Genomic DNA, 15,418 nt, shown 5'->3' on the forward strand with positions numbered 1-15,418 from the left:
GTAACTTAACTCATGACAACCATGAAAATTAATACTACTGCAACCACATTACTTAAACTACAACAAAATTAAGATCAAAAGAAAAAATTAAGCAAATACTAGGGAACTATCAGATAATTAAGAGAGGATTAATATCTGTATTATAGGAGTCCCCAATGAATAAGGAAGTTCAAAAACTATCTGTCTAGGAAATTATAGTTGAGAACTTCCAGTCTAAGAACTGAGTCACACACTCAGATGGAAGGAGCTCAGAGTTCTAATTAGAATAAATACAAAGAGAAAAACTTCAAGATGAACTGTAAATAAAGTGACTGAAGTCAAAGAGAGGGAGTCCAAAGAGCATGAACCAAAGGAGAGGAGAGGAGAGGAGAGAGAGAGAGAGAGAGAGAGAGAGAGAGAGAGAGAGAGAGAGAGAGAGAGAGAGAGAGAGAGAGAGAGGAGCGCACAGCACACTCTACAAGCTGAGCACATACTTTGTATGCAGAAAGCCCAGGTCTGATCCATGGTACTGATCCTACAGAAAGAGCTTACAGTAGCCCCTGGGCACCAGAAAACAAACAAAAAAGGAGCCTTGAGAACAGCAAGATTAAAAAAGAACTTCCATAAAAAGAATTCCATGAAAGATTCACAGCAGCTCAACCATATAAAACTGGATTAGAAGAGAATTCCTGGATATAGCAAATCTAAATCAAATCAACAGTTCAAGAATAGTCTATGCTGCAATGCTGCCACTCAACTTTTCTGCAAGAAATGTTATGAAGTTTTCTGAAAGTCAATACCAAAAGAAGTTCACAGTCATTAAACCAGCATTGTAAGAAACACTGGTCTTTTTTTTAACCAGAGTGATAATACAGCCAGCAGGGCACTTGCCTTGCATATAACCAATCTAGTTCCAACCCCCGGCACCACATATAGTCCCCAGATCCTGCCATGAGTAATCCCGAAGCACAGAACCAAGAGTTAGTCCTAAATACTGTTTGAGGCAAGACAAACCTCACACACATTTATAATTTCTACAAAATAGTAGCAGTAATTTCCTTCAATTCAGTGGTTTCATCTAATGTCAATGGCCTAAACTCATCTAGAGACAAACTACCTAACTGTGTCAAAGTTTTGTGTTGATTATGAGAGACACACCTGAGCTGTTATGATAAACACAGGTTGAAACCTGTAAGATGAGACTAGAAAAATAATCTTATGGGAAAACAACTGTCTGAAAATGACTTGGCACCTAGGAATTAACAAACGACACAAATTTCAAATTTAAAAAGGATACAAAGGACAGAGAGGTTTATTACTTGCCAATCAGGGGAGTTTATATATCAAGACCTTATACTCATAAACAAATAAAATTAAGATAATCAAAGTAGTATCATTAAATTTATAAAGCAACTTGTCAATAAGACCCAAGGAAAGATATCAACAAATCTATATTCTTTTTTTTTTTTTAGCTTTTTGGGTCACACCTGGCGATGCACAGGGGTTACTCCTGGCTCTGCACTCAGGAATTACCCCTGGCCGTGCTCAGGGGACCATATGGGATGCTGGGATTCGAACCCGGGTCGACTGCGTGCAAGGCAAATGCCCTACCCGCTGTGCTATCACTCCAGCCCCAACAAATCTATATTCTTAACAACCACCCAAGCTATTGGATAGATTAACTAGATAAATTATCTAGTTTTGAGAAAACAGTGGCCTTGAAGCAGGAAATAAAAAAGATGATCCTAACAGATAGGTGTAGAGATCTCCACTTCAAAAAATTTGAGTACTCTCCAATACAGGGCTGAAGCAATAGCACAGCAGGTAGGGTGTCTGACTTGCATGTGGCTGACCCAGGTTTGATTCCTCCTCCCCTCTCGGATAGCCCAGTAAGGTACTGAGAGTATCTCGTCTGCACGGCAGAGCCTGGCAAGCCTCCAGGGGTGTATTCAATATGCCAAAAACAGTAACAACAAGTCTCACAATGGAGATGTTACTGGTGTCTGCTCAAGCAAATTGATCAGCAACGGGATGCAGTGACAGTGACAGTGACTCCGCAATACACAAGGGATAGTCTCCATGACAGACCATACTCTGGGGCAGAAAACAGGTCTATGTAAAATAAAAACAGAAATTGTATTCAGTATTTTCCCATAGAGCTTTGAAGGTAGAAACTAATCAAGAATAGAAAATGGGTGGAGGGATGGAAACTCAAATATCTGAAAACTAAACAACTTACTGTTGAACAATCAGTAGATCAGAGGGAAATGAAAAGAACAAATCAAAGTTATTTTATTTAGAAACACTGAAAATGATGATGGAAGTTACCAGAATTCGTGGACACAAAGAGAGATGTCTTTTTTTTTTTTAATTTATTTATTTTTAATTAGAGAATCACCGTGAGGGTACAGTTACAGATTTATACACTTTTGTGCTTATACTTCCCTCATACAAAGTTTGGGAACCCATCCCTTCACCAGTGCCCATTCTCCACCACCCGTAAACCCAGTGTCCCTCCCACCCTCCCCAATCCCATCTCCCCCCCACCCCACCCTGCCACTGTGGCAAGGCATTCCCTTCTGTTTTCTCTCTCTAATTAGCTGTTGTGGTTTGCAATAAAGGTGTTGAGTGGCCGCTATGCTCAGTCTCTAGCCCTCATTCAGCCCGCAACTCCCTTCCCCCACATGGCCTTCGACTACAATGTAGTTGGTGATCGCTTCTCTGAGTTGACCTTTCCCCGGAACGTGAGGCCAGCCTCGAAGCCATGGAGTCAACCTCCTGGTACTTATTTCTACAGTTCTTGGGTGTTAGTCTCCCACTCTGTTATTCTATATACCATAGATGAGTGCAATCTTTCTATGTCTGTCTCTCTCTTTCTGACTCATTTCACTCAGCATGAAACTTTTCATGCCCATCCACTTGACTACAAAATTCTTGACCTCCTTTTTTCTAACAGCTGCATAGTATTCCATTGTATAGATGTACCAAAGTTTCCTCAACCAGTCATCCGTTCTGGGGCATTCGGGTTTTTTCCAGATTCTGGCTATTGTAAACAGTGCTGCGATGAACATACATGTGCAGATGTTGTTTCGATTGTACTTTTTTGCCTCTCTGGGATATATTCCCAGCAGTGGTATTGCTGGGTCAAATGGGAATTCAATATCTAATTTTTTGAGAGTCGTCCAAATTGTTTTCCAGAAGGGCTGAACCAGTCGGCATTCCCACCAGCAGTGAAGAAGGGTCCCTTTCTCCCCACATCCTCTCCAACAGCGGTTGCTTTTGTTCTTTTGGATGTGTGCTAGTCTCTGTGGTGTGAGGTGGTATCTCAAAGTTGTTTTGATCTGCATCTCTCTGATGATTAGTGATGCAGAGCACTTTTTCATGTGCCTTTTGGCCATTCGTATTTCTTCCTTGGTAAAGTTTCTGTTCATTTCTTCGCCCCATTTTTTGATGGGGTTGGATGTTTTCTTCTTGTAGAGTTCAGCCAGTGCTTTATATACCATTGATATCAACCCCTTATCTGATGGGTATTGTGTAAATATCCTTTCCCATTCTGTGGATAGTCTTTGTATTCTGGTCACTGTATCTCTTGCGGTGCAGAAGCTTTTTAGTTTAATGTAGTCCCATTTGTTGATCTCTGTTTTTACTAGATTGCTTAGTTCCGTGTCACCTTTGAAGATACCTTTATCTTCAATATCGTGGAGGGTTTCGCCGACCTTGTCTTCAATGTACCTTATGGTTTGTGGTCTAATGTTGAGGTCTTTAATCCATTTTGATCTGACTTTTGTGCATGGTGTCAGGTCAAGGTCTAAACCCATTTTTTTGCATGTGGTTGTCCAGTTGTGCCAGCACCATTTGTTAAAGAGGCTTTCCTTGCTCCACTTCACATCTCTTGCTCCCTTATCAAAGATTAGATGGTCATACATTTGGGGTTGTGTGTAGGGATATTCCACCCTGTTCCATTGGTCTACGGCTCTGCCTTTGTTCCAGTACCATGCTGTTTTAATTGTTACTGCTTTGTAGTAAAGTTTGAGGTTGGGGATGGTGATGCCTCCCATCATCTTTTTCCCAAGAATTGTTTTAGCTATCCTTGGACGTTTGTTATTCCATATGAATTTTAGGATTGCTTGATCCATTTCTTTGAAGAGTGTCATGGGTATATTTATAGGGATTGCATTGAATCTGTATAATGCTTTAGGGAGTATTGCCATTTTGACAACATTGATTCTCCCTATCCACGAGCAGGGTATATGTTTCCATTTCCTCATGTCCTCTTTGATTTCATGGAGTAGCGTTATGTAGTTTTCTTTGTAAAGGTCTTTTACTTCCTTGGTTAAGCTGATTCCGAGGTACCTGATTTTCTGGGGCACGATTGTGAATGGGATTGCTTTTTTCATGTCCCTTTCCTCTGCCTCATTGTTTGCATATATGAAGGCCATGGATTTTTGGGTATTGATTTTGTAGCCTGCAACTTTACTGTATAAGTCTATTGTTTCTAAGAGTTTCTTAGTAGAGGTTTTAGGCTTCCAAAGAGAGATGTCTTAAGAGAGAAGTTCACAGCAAAGTATGCCTTCATTAGGATAAAAAGAAGAGAAACAATAATCTAACTACACATCTTATGTTATTAGGAAAAGATCAACAAAGGAAGCCCAATATAAGCAGAAGAGGAGAAAACAAAACTTAGAAGAAATCAATGACTCAGAGATAAGAATAATCAAAAAGTTAATTTAAGAGTCTCTTGGCCCCGTGCCTGGCTGTCTTCACCAGGGGCCCTCGGAGGAGGTGGGTTGAGTTTCCCTCCCTGCCCCGAGCAGAGGCCCATAGCCAAAGAACTCCGGAACCCAGCCACATCCATGCTCAAGGCCCCTCTCCACACGTTCGGACGAGCCTCATGCATGAAGGATTCCCATCAACGGCCAACATCCAGAGACTATGAAACCAAGCTCCTGGAAGCACATGGCCGCTTCCCTCTCAGAGAACCTGGCAAACTACTGAGAGTTTCCTGCCCGCATGGGAGAGCCTGTTTGATCATTTGATCAGTTGAATATCAGCCGTTTTGAAAATCAGTCTGGGCATTCCTTTAAAAACTAGAAATTCAGCTTTCATTTGACTCAGAAATACCACTTCTGAGAGTATACTAGGGTCACAACACACAGCAGAAATGCCATCTGCACTTCTATCCTCATTGCAGCACTATTCATAATAGCAGATTTTGGAAATAGACAGAGTGCCCAAGAACAGAAGACTAGTTAAAGATACCATGATACATCTACACAATGGAATTCTGTGCAGTCACCAGGGAAAATGAAGTCACAAAACTTGTTTATAAATAGATGTACATGGAGGGTATCATGCTGAGTGAAATGAGTCAGAAGGAAGGGACAGACATGAAATTATTACACTCATTTGTGGTATATTATAAAAACACAAAACATAAGAATACCCCAAAACAGTAAAAATGAGACCAGTCAGGAAGAGTAATCCAAAGTAGGAAGGTCGCCATAAGTTGTGCGGGAGTGCAATTAGGACAGAAGAAACCACTATGACAAAGATAGTTGGAAATGATCACTTTGGACAAGATCCGAGTGCTGAAAGGAGGTAAAGAGATAAAGAGATATACAAGATAAATTCTCACTACTGGAAATGATATAGAGAGGAAAACTGCCTACATATATATATATGCATATATATGATAAACTGTCAGTACGTGTATTGCAAACAATAATGACCAAAAGGAGAGAGAGAGGGGGGAGAGAGAGAGGGAGAGAGAGGAGAGAGAGAAAGAGAGAGAGAGACAGAGAAAAGAGAGAGAGAGAGAGAGAGAGAGAGAGAGAGAGAGAGAGAGAGAGAGAGAGAGAGAGAGAGAAGTGCCTGCCAGGTGGGGATGGTCTGTGGTAGGAGGGAAACTGGGGACATTGGTGGTAAGAAATGTAAACTGAGGAAGGGATGAGTATTGAAGTATTGTGTGTCTGATACCCAATAATGAATAATTTAACTGTGTATCTCATGGTGATTCAATGAAAAATAATATAAAAAACAGAAAAGTTCCAGCCATAGAGGCAGGCAGGTGTGGTGATAGGAAGGGAAACTGAGGACATTGGTGATGGGAAATGCACACAGGTGAAGTACAATGTTGGAACAATGTATGGAACATTGTACAAACATAAACAACTTTGTAACTGTGTATCTTAAGGTGATTCAATTAAAATATAATTAAAAATAAATAAAACAATGACTGGAGAGATAGCACAGCAGGTAGGACGTTTGCCTTGCATGTGACCAACCTGGGTTCAATTCCCCCCTCCCTCTTGGAGAACCTGGCAAGCTACCAAGAGTATCCCACCTGCATGGCAGAGCCTGGCAAGCTACCCGTGGCATATTCGATATGCCAAAAACAGTAACAACTAGTCTCACGATGGAAACATTACTGGTGCCTGATTGAGCAAATCAATGAACAATGGATGACAGTGCAACAGTGCTGCATGCTAAGGTCCAACACGAGTCTTTAACTGGTCAGGTCTCGTATAGGAGACAAGTTTACAATGTACACTTTCAAAGCTATCAAAGCACAGCTGTTTTAGTTACAAATGATCATTGCAATGTTGTGTATCTTATAAAAATTATAAGATTATAAAAATTATAAAACCTAAAATATATTAGCAAGGAATTTCTTTTAAGTTTTACTAAAGCCTGGAAAGACATAATTATCACCACAATGAGACCCAAGTACAAAATAAAATTTAATGCAATGAATTTGGGGAACAGGATTGAGAATAGGCACCATGTTAAATGACTTTAATTTCCTTACATAAGTTAAATTTATTTAGCAATCAGTCACTATAAACTGATTTTTCTTGCCTTATATTTTATTTTGTTTTGTTTTGTTTTTTTTTGCTTTTTGGGTCACACCTGGCGATGCACAGGGGCTACTCCTGGCTCTGTACTCAGGAATTACGCCTGGCGGTGCTCAGGGGACCATATGGGATGCTGGGAATCGAACCTGGTTTGGCCGAGAGCAAGGCAAACGCCCTACCCGCTGTGCTATCGCTCCAGTCCTTCTTGCCTTATATTTTGATAATTCAACTTGCCATTCCTCTAGTTTTGTTGGAGCAAACAACATGAAGTAAATGTGTTATGTGCTGAGGAGCAGGCTAGGGAACGGAGGGAAACTGTTATAGAAATCTGATCGAAAATGCAGTCTACATTTAAAAGATGAGAGGGGAAGCATGTTTCCTCTCTCATCTTTTAAATGTGTGGACTCAACATGGCTTATATTGTAGAGTCAAGTCTAGAGCCTCACTCATATAGGGCTTATGCACTGTTTCAAAGCACATGGAGGAATTAATATATTAGCTACATCCTGGTATAAAGAGTATGCTCAATTTCTTCTTTCAGGTGGGATGTGTGCGCATCCCAGCAGACCCCAGCACAGCTGCCCGAACCTCAGATTCCCTTCGTGCTCTGATGCTCCACAGAGCTGCAGTTTTTTGTTTGTGTGTGGAAAGATGCTCAGTACCTGTGCAGGCACCTACAAGAACTGGAATCAGTGGATCCTGTTTCCAGCACGGACCCTGGTCCTGTTGTCCAGTCATTGCCATGCCCTTGTTTTTGACAAGCTGCTTGTCCATATGCACAGGCAAAATCCACTAGAAAAACTCTAGCGGACAATCAAAGAATAAAAACATCCCAACGGGTGAGGATGATCATGAACACACACACTCGTCTTCATCACCAGTCACACTTTCCGTGGTTCTGTGTCACTGTCCCCGTGGTAACTACAAAGGCTTGGACACACTCTGACACTGTGGTTTACACCAAGTACAGTAACTGAGATACCCAAGGACATGTAAAGGGTCACCACTGAATACATGGAAGAACGTGTCCCCTTCAGCATCCGTGTTCCAGTACTGCACTTGCCTAAGTGCCCAGAGGTTCATGAGCTGTATCCTTTGCCCTGTGTCTTCCCTCCACAGGAGCTGAGTGGGGGAGGGAGGCGCAGACACACTGCACAGGGATGCCGGCCGAGGGGGTGGGAGCACCTGCTGCAGGGGCTGAGGGCAGGGAGAGAGGCTGCTTGGGAGCTGGCCGAGGTGTGACTGAGAAAAGAAAGTGGAGCTAGAAGGAGGGGTTGGCAAGTGTCTCGGCCCTGAGGGAGGGTGTGGGTGTGCTGAGGCAACAGGAGTGATGCCAAGAAACCTTTCCTTTGTGCAGTTAGTGGAGGGTGTTGATTTTTGCCTCTAGCACTGACCATCATGGTAGCCTTATTGTTGGCTGTATCCCTGTGTGTGGTGGCTGGAGAAGCTGGGAATCCACATGCACAGCACGGCTGGCTCATCTAGGGAAAGCCTGTACTTTTGACCATCCCTGTGACCAGACCTGTCAACCTCCTGTGACGCCATGCTCAGGTGTGTCACTGCCATCATCTCTGTGTTTGTGAACCTTGATCCATGTTTACCATGAAGGGACATTCAGCGTGTCCAATTCATGGACACACTTGGTCTCCATCAACCATGTGTCAAGTGTTTTGTGAATTATTTTACCAAGTACTGAAGGAGGAGCTAAGTCTCATCCTTCAAATAATAAATATAATTTATTTACAAATAATGAATCAAATTCTTTTTTTATAAATGACACTACCCGAAGCTCCCTGAGTTGCTTCTTAACTGCTTCTCAGAATTTTTACTAAGAATAATTGACATAAAAATAAAACAAGAGGCAGGATGCACCAAGCCCTGCCTTTTACTATTATTATTTCTTTTGTTGTTGTTGATAGAACCCAATGACCCAAGATTTTATTACTGCAACTTGGGTCTGGATTTCCATGGGAAAGTAGGTAGAGGGGACCTCAGCTCTTGCTTGCAAGAAGAGATGAGTGTTTGCAACTAATGACCTGCACATTTTCTTTCTTTCTTTTTTTTTGCTTTTTCGGTCACACCCAGCTATACTCAGGGGTCACTCCTGGCACTGCACTCGGGAATTACTCCTGGCAGTGCTTGGGGGACCATATGGGATGCTGGCAATTGAACCCGGGTTGGCCGCGTGCAAGGCAAATGCCCTCCCCGCTGTATTGTCGATCTGGTCCTGACCTCTACATTTTCAAGGGGCCCAGCTCCACAATTCCTAGACTCTGCACATTGACACACCCTTCAGGTATAACCTCCCAGCTGACATCAAGGCCAATTTTGTGTGGCAGCTACTGAAACTGGAAATACACACCAAAGAGGGCTGTCCTGTTCACTATCCCCGGGTTCCTCGGGTGCATTGCATGACTAAGCTCCAGAAGCCCGTCACCAGGGTCCTCTGGAAAGTGCCCATTTTACAAGTTAGATAATTCAGTGGCTCTGAAATATCCTAACACTACCGTACAGTTAACAACTTCCTAGGCTGTTATGAAGCCTTTGTCACCTACAACTTTGTAGGATAAGATAGCTTCAGGTAGTTTAGGTTTATTGGGTTACTCCCGTCACAGTGCTCCCATTCCTCTGTATTTATTTGTAGCTTCTTTCTTAGTGTTCTGTTGACTTGTAAATAATGTTTTTCTCTTCTCCTTGAGTCCTTTGCATAGTTTATTCAGAGCAAGTCTTTTCTGTATGGACACAGGAAGACTTCACAAATGTCATGCTTTTGTAACCTGGGAGTCATTTGACTCTACATGATATTTTCCTCCAGGGCATCTGTTCTCTTGACCTAAGCCTCAGCTGCCCTTACTTCCTAGCATCTCCAAAGCAGCGTCCCTACGTGGGACGAAACGGACCCTGGGCAAGCGGTGAGTTGTGTGCTACCCTGGCATCGAGATGGGCCTGGCCAAAGTGCCTAATGCTTAACTATAAGTTAAGAGCTTGATCATGGACAAATGTTGTCATGATCCAAACAGTGATAACTAGATTCAGACCCTGCTAGGGTGAGGAATGATTAATCTGGCCTGAGTGCTGTGGTCTGAGCCTGTGGCAAGATGTTGCCAAGAGAGCTGCCTTGCAAACCTCAATGTATCTCTTGCTATGTCCATGCAAAAATAACTAGTATTAAGATGTTAATGAGTGTTTGGAATGGGGAGAGGAGAAAAAACCCTTAAGAGGTATTTTGCCTACTGGCAGTCAGGAAGGGCTTTGAAAGGCCCCTAGGTTGTGTTCCCTTTAAACCTGACAGCCCTTAGGAAGGGCCTTATTATGTTGATTTTGCTACCTGGCTGGGTGTAACCTAGGGGCAAGGGCAAGAGAGGAAAAAGGGAGGAGAGAGATGGAGAGAGGAGGCAGTAGATCCAGAGAGAGGCCGGAGCTGGGAGTGAGGGAGATGAGAAAGATGGAAGATTGAATAAACGGTAACTAATCAGCAACTAGCTTTGTCCTAGTTCTTCCTTCGCCTTTCCTTGACCACCGGCCGTCCCGATCCAGTCCACACACTGCGGTTCCAGAGCACCGAATGCGGGTGGTGAGACAGAGGGGCCCGGAGAGCCCTCCAGTACACTCGCCCCTCGGCGAGCCTTAGTTTTTTACACAACTTCATGAACTTCCTGGCCAACATTCGGAAAAGCCAATACCCCAACCAGGAAACCGTCCTGGAAGGACAGAGAAGCACAGGCCCCTGCTGCCCTGCTGCCACCGTGACCCAACGCAGTGTGTGAGCATGTTCCAGAAGATGAGAGAAAGGATAGTGCCTCTAGCTCCGGCTGCTCCAGAGATCCCGCTGCTCCGGTGCAAGCTGGCTGTGCTGCTGGACACAGAGGTCAGACCCGCCACTGCCATCACCAGAGCAGTTGTGAGCTGTGCTCCATGTCTACCGAGAAGGATCTTTCAGCTTATCCAATTCTGGGACGCAGTTGGTAGTCATCAACAATGCTCAGAGGTCTTTGTGAATTAGTTTACCAATTACTGAAAGAGTATCTGAGTCCCATACATCAATAAATAAATGCAATTTATTTATAAAAATAAGTTATTATTTTATAAAAGAAAGAGAAGGTACCAGAAGATTCATGAGCTATTTCTTCATTGCTTCTCAGCATGTTTAGCCAAGATCAATTTAGTTTCTGATACTAAGATGCAATTTAGTTTCTGATCTTCAGTTTTGTATATGTCCTCTCTCTGAAATGCATTGTTAAGAAGAAAATATTCAGCAGATAACTTGAAATGAATCAAATTCTCATATGAATAACCTGTCAGAAAAAAGAACCATTTTTAGATATAAATCCAGTCACATCAATGTCTCTTATCTTGTACAATATCTGACATTCAAGTAATAATTATCATCACTGTCACTGTCATTACGTTGCTCATCGATTAGCTCGAGCGAGCACCAGTAACATCTCCATTGAGAGACTTGTTGTTACTGATTTTGGCATATCGAATACAACATTGGTAGCTTGCCAAGCTCTGCTGTGCAGGCGGGATACTCTCGGTAGCTTGCTGGGCTCTCCGAGAGGGGCGGAGGAACCAAATCCAGGTCAGCTACGTGCAAGGCAAACACCCTACCTACTGTGCTATTGCTCCAATCATTTAATTAAAAACTTAGTAACAGTTATACAAGTATGCCACATGAATAAATTCCTGAAACTATCTCATCTATGCAATCTGAATTCAGATCTTGCCAGTCAAAATAAAAAAGTGCAGTGCAAAGTTCACAGTATCACAAAATATCCGTCAAAAATATATATAATTACCAAACAAGGTAATTATTATATATAATCATTATAATATATAATTATATGTACTTTTATATATACAATTACATATAACTATTACAGTACATATAAATATTATATTTAATTACCAAGCAGTGACCAAGCAAAGTGGAGAGTAATGTAGGGATGGACTAAGGTATCAGAAGGACCCTGGAGGAGGGTACTGGGTACTTAATATCAGTGGAACTGCTCCAATTATACAGCAAATCTATAAATAACACTAATGAAAGCATGCCACCTAATCTACCCTATTCATTTTTAATTGACTAGGCCTTTTCCCAAAACAACTCCCTCAAAACTATGTTCCAGCAGAATTCCTTTTACTTTCTCACTTAAAATATATTTCATTCTCATTTTTATTGTTTTTTGTTTGTTTGTTTTGTTTTATGGGTCACACCCAGCGATGCACAGAGGTTACTCCTGGCTCATGCACTCAGGAATTACTCCTGGTGGTTCTTGGGGGACCATATGTGATGCTGGGATTCGAACCCGGGTCGGCTTCGTGCAAGGCAAATGCCCTACCCGCTGTGCTATTGCTCCAGCCCCACATCCTCATTTTAAAATTAAACCCAAGACAAGTTCATTTTCTAACGGTGACCAACAGAGCAGTGAACCTTAAACCCAGTTATCTATGGTCTGAGAGCTAAGATAAGGGTAAGGTTGTAGAGCTGAATCCGGTTTGATCCACAACTCCACATCCCCTCCAGATCCTTATCCTCTGCAGGGGTAGTTCCTGAGCACAGAGCCAGGAGTAAGCCAAAAGCACCAGCAGGTGTGACCCAAACCCCACCCCAACTGCCAGCACCATGAGATAATTATGTGTAACTCAAATCTAAGGACATTCTAAGCTATAGTACTTATTCCCAACAACTGTCCATTACCAAATTCATTCAAATTCATGTGTGCGAGTGTGTGTGTGTGTGTGTGCATGAGTGTGTGTGTGTGTGTGTGTGTGCGCGAGAGAGTGTGTGTGTGTGTGTGTGTGTAGTCTGACATGCCACAGGAGGAGAGAACCAGAGACGCACCACGCTCCCAAAGCCTGCGGCTCTCTGTGCCTGCAGACTAGGTACTCAGGGCCACTGAGCCTGACTGGCAGGGTGACCTGGAATGAGTTTCCAGGAAATGAGAAGTACGGGCTGAGGCCGGGACCACCAGGCAACAGAGCAGCTATTCCTCAAATGTGCCACTCATGAAAAAAAGTTCATACCTTTATGTATATGGCTCTTTATTAGAATCCAAGACAATAATATTTCTCAGCTTTGCGGTGATTCCATTACTAACGGCCTCATGACTACTCCGAGCGCAGTCCTAAGGGAACGAAAGGGAGATTGAATGCCTTGTCTCTCACTGAACTGTGCTCAGTTTGTCTGAGACTTTATTACCTTCAATCTTAATTTCAGAAATGTTGTTTCTTATCCTCAATAATGACCTGTAAACTTGATAATTCTACTAAAATATGCAAGATTATGACTTGTTCTTTTTGTAATCTAAAATATTATTAAATTCATGGCTTTTAACACAGACCAAATACTTATATGTTACAGTCTTCAACTGGAAGAACTGATACACCAGGTGGAGTCAACTCAAAGGTCTAGACCACAAGTTTTGCATGCAGTTGGCCCAGGTTTGATCCTTCCCCTGCTCCACCATCCCCACGTGCCTGGGAACGTGCCCTGAGTCATGAACTAGATGCACGCCTTAAGCAATGCCAGGGATGGGTCCCCAAATCAAATTAAATTGAATAATTAAAGAACTGAATTACATGATAAAAGGTATATTTTCTTTATGAGTATTAACTCTCTTTTACTATTAGTTTCAAATTTAGCCTGGTAATATGAAGTCTTTCTAAATATTAATCTAGGTTACAAAATTCTGAATTCAGTTGTATACATGAAGACTAGAGACAAAATGTATTAAATTACTGGTAAATATCCTGATGCTGTGATTTATTTTTAGGGAAACATACGTAATTTTTAATGATGTGTTTGTCTTTAGTCTCCACAAAATACAGTGAAGTTGCTTTTTTCTCCAACTGTATAAAAAATACTATTAAAGCTAATTCTTGTGCTCATGAGTACTTTGGCATGCAAATGAATTCCAAAGAGTAAAAATTCACCTGATTTTAGTAATGGGTCAATAAGTATGTTTTTCTGCTCCCTGTAAATTACTATACATTGTGGTATGAAGCTGTAATTTATAACGTCTTCTTTTATTCTAAAGGATATTACATTTCTAGTTAGAATTTATATTATACACTACATTTTAAAGATATTTATTCATACCTTAATAAGTTGAATGACATTTTTAGAGGTACTTTTCAGGTATTGTATATTTTTCTCAGTCTATAGAAAAGAAAAAAATCAATGAGACTATTTAGGAAGAAATGTGTTTACATAGCTTTATTCTACCTGCTATACGTGTATAGCTTCTCAAGCTATTCATATACACACAATGACCTATACAAGTTTTTTATCAAGAGAAAGTATAGAATTATCTTGCGATTGAAGTTTTCAATGAATGATACATACTATTGCTTTTATAAAAATTTAGCTGTTATTGAGTGTGGATAATTTCAGTCAACATCTCTAAAAGATACTATGAATACTTGCTGCAAATGAAAACAAAGTGTTCACACATTTATTACATGCATCAAATATCCAAATATATTCTGTATTATCTTTAGGTCTAGAAAAAAGATATAACCTGAAATTTATTTTATGCATAGACAATATAAAACTAAAATATCAGAATGGGCAGTTGGCTCAGTGCTTGAGCCCATGTCTTATATGGCTGGGATCCAGATAATGATTCAACACCACAAATAATAGATAAATTTAAAAAATTAAAAATATTTAAAATTACTATATCAATAATAGTAAAAATAGTCTGATAAAATGTTCTTTTATCTTTTTGATGATGTGACATTAGCATAAAATTAGTTAATGGAAACATGGAATGAAAACATAATATGAATTAAAAAATGATAAAATTGATATAAAAGTCAACAGGACAGAGAACAACTGACATCAGGAAAACTAAGTGACTTCAATGTACAGTGAGGGACCAAGAAAAAACCTCATCTTACATCACATACATCACATACATAAATTCCAACAAGGTTAAAACTTAGTTTTGTTTTTTTTTTATCCTGATTAGGGAAAATGAGACAGTAAAACGTAGTCTCACAATAGAGATGTTACTTACTGGTGCCCACTCGAGCAAATCAATGAGCAATGGGATGACAGTGACAGTGACAGGGAAAATGTCAAACTTCAGGTCACTTCTGCTAAAGCTTGGTCATTTCTGATTTTGCTACATAAAGTGTCTATAAATTACAACTACTTTATTACTATGGCCAAAACAATAGTTTTAGGATTTAGAGAACACATTATGATTAAAATTGAGCAGTATGCAACTTATCTCATAAAATGTGACTAATATTTCAGCTGTACAACTACCATAAACTAGCAGAAATAAAAGGACACACTTGCCTTCACATATTCCCAAGTTAACAGGTCTTCCATGGTGTTATCCAATTGTGAAATCAACTAAGCTGATTTCTCGGATTATTTTTGTCTAAAAGGAATTTTAAAAATTATTCTCTTATTTGAACTAAATCCCCAATAAGGGTTATACTAATATTTATAGGAGTGGGGAGAAGCAAGTGTTTCTTGTATCAGGTCTGTCTCATGCTCTATCTTACCCAAAACAAGGTAACTCCTCCTTTAAGATGAGAAGATATACAACAGATTGGGATAGTTGCAA

This window comes from Sorex araneus, chromosome 1 (assembly GCF_027595985.1).
Source record: "Sorex araneus isolate mSorAra2 chromosome 1, mSorAra2.pri, whole genome shotgun sequence".
Classification (NCBI taxonomy): Eukaryota; Metazoa; Chordata; class Mammalia; order Eulipotyphla; family Soricidae; genus Sorex; species Sorex araneus.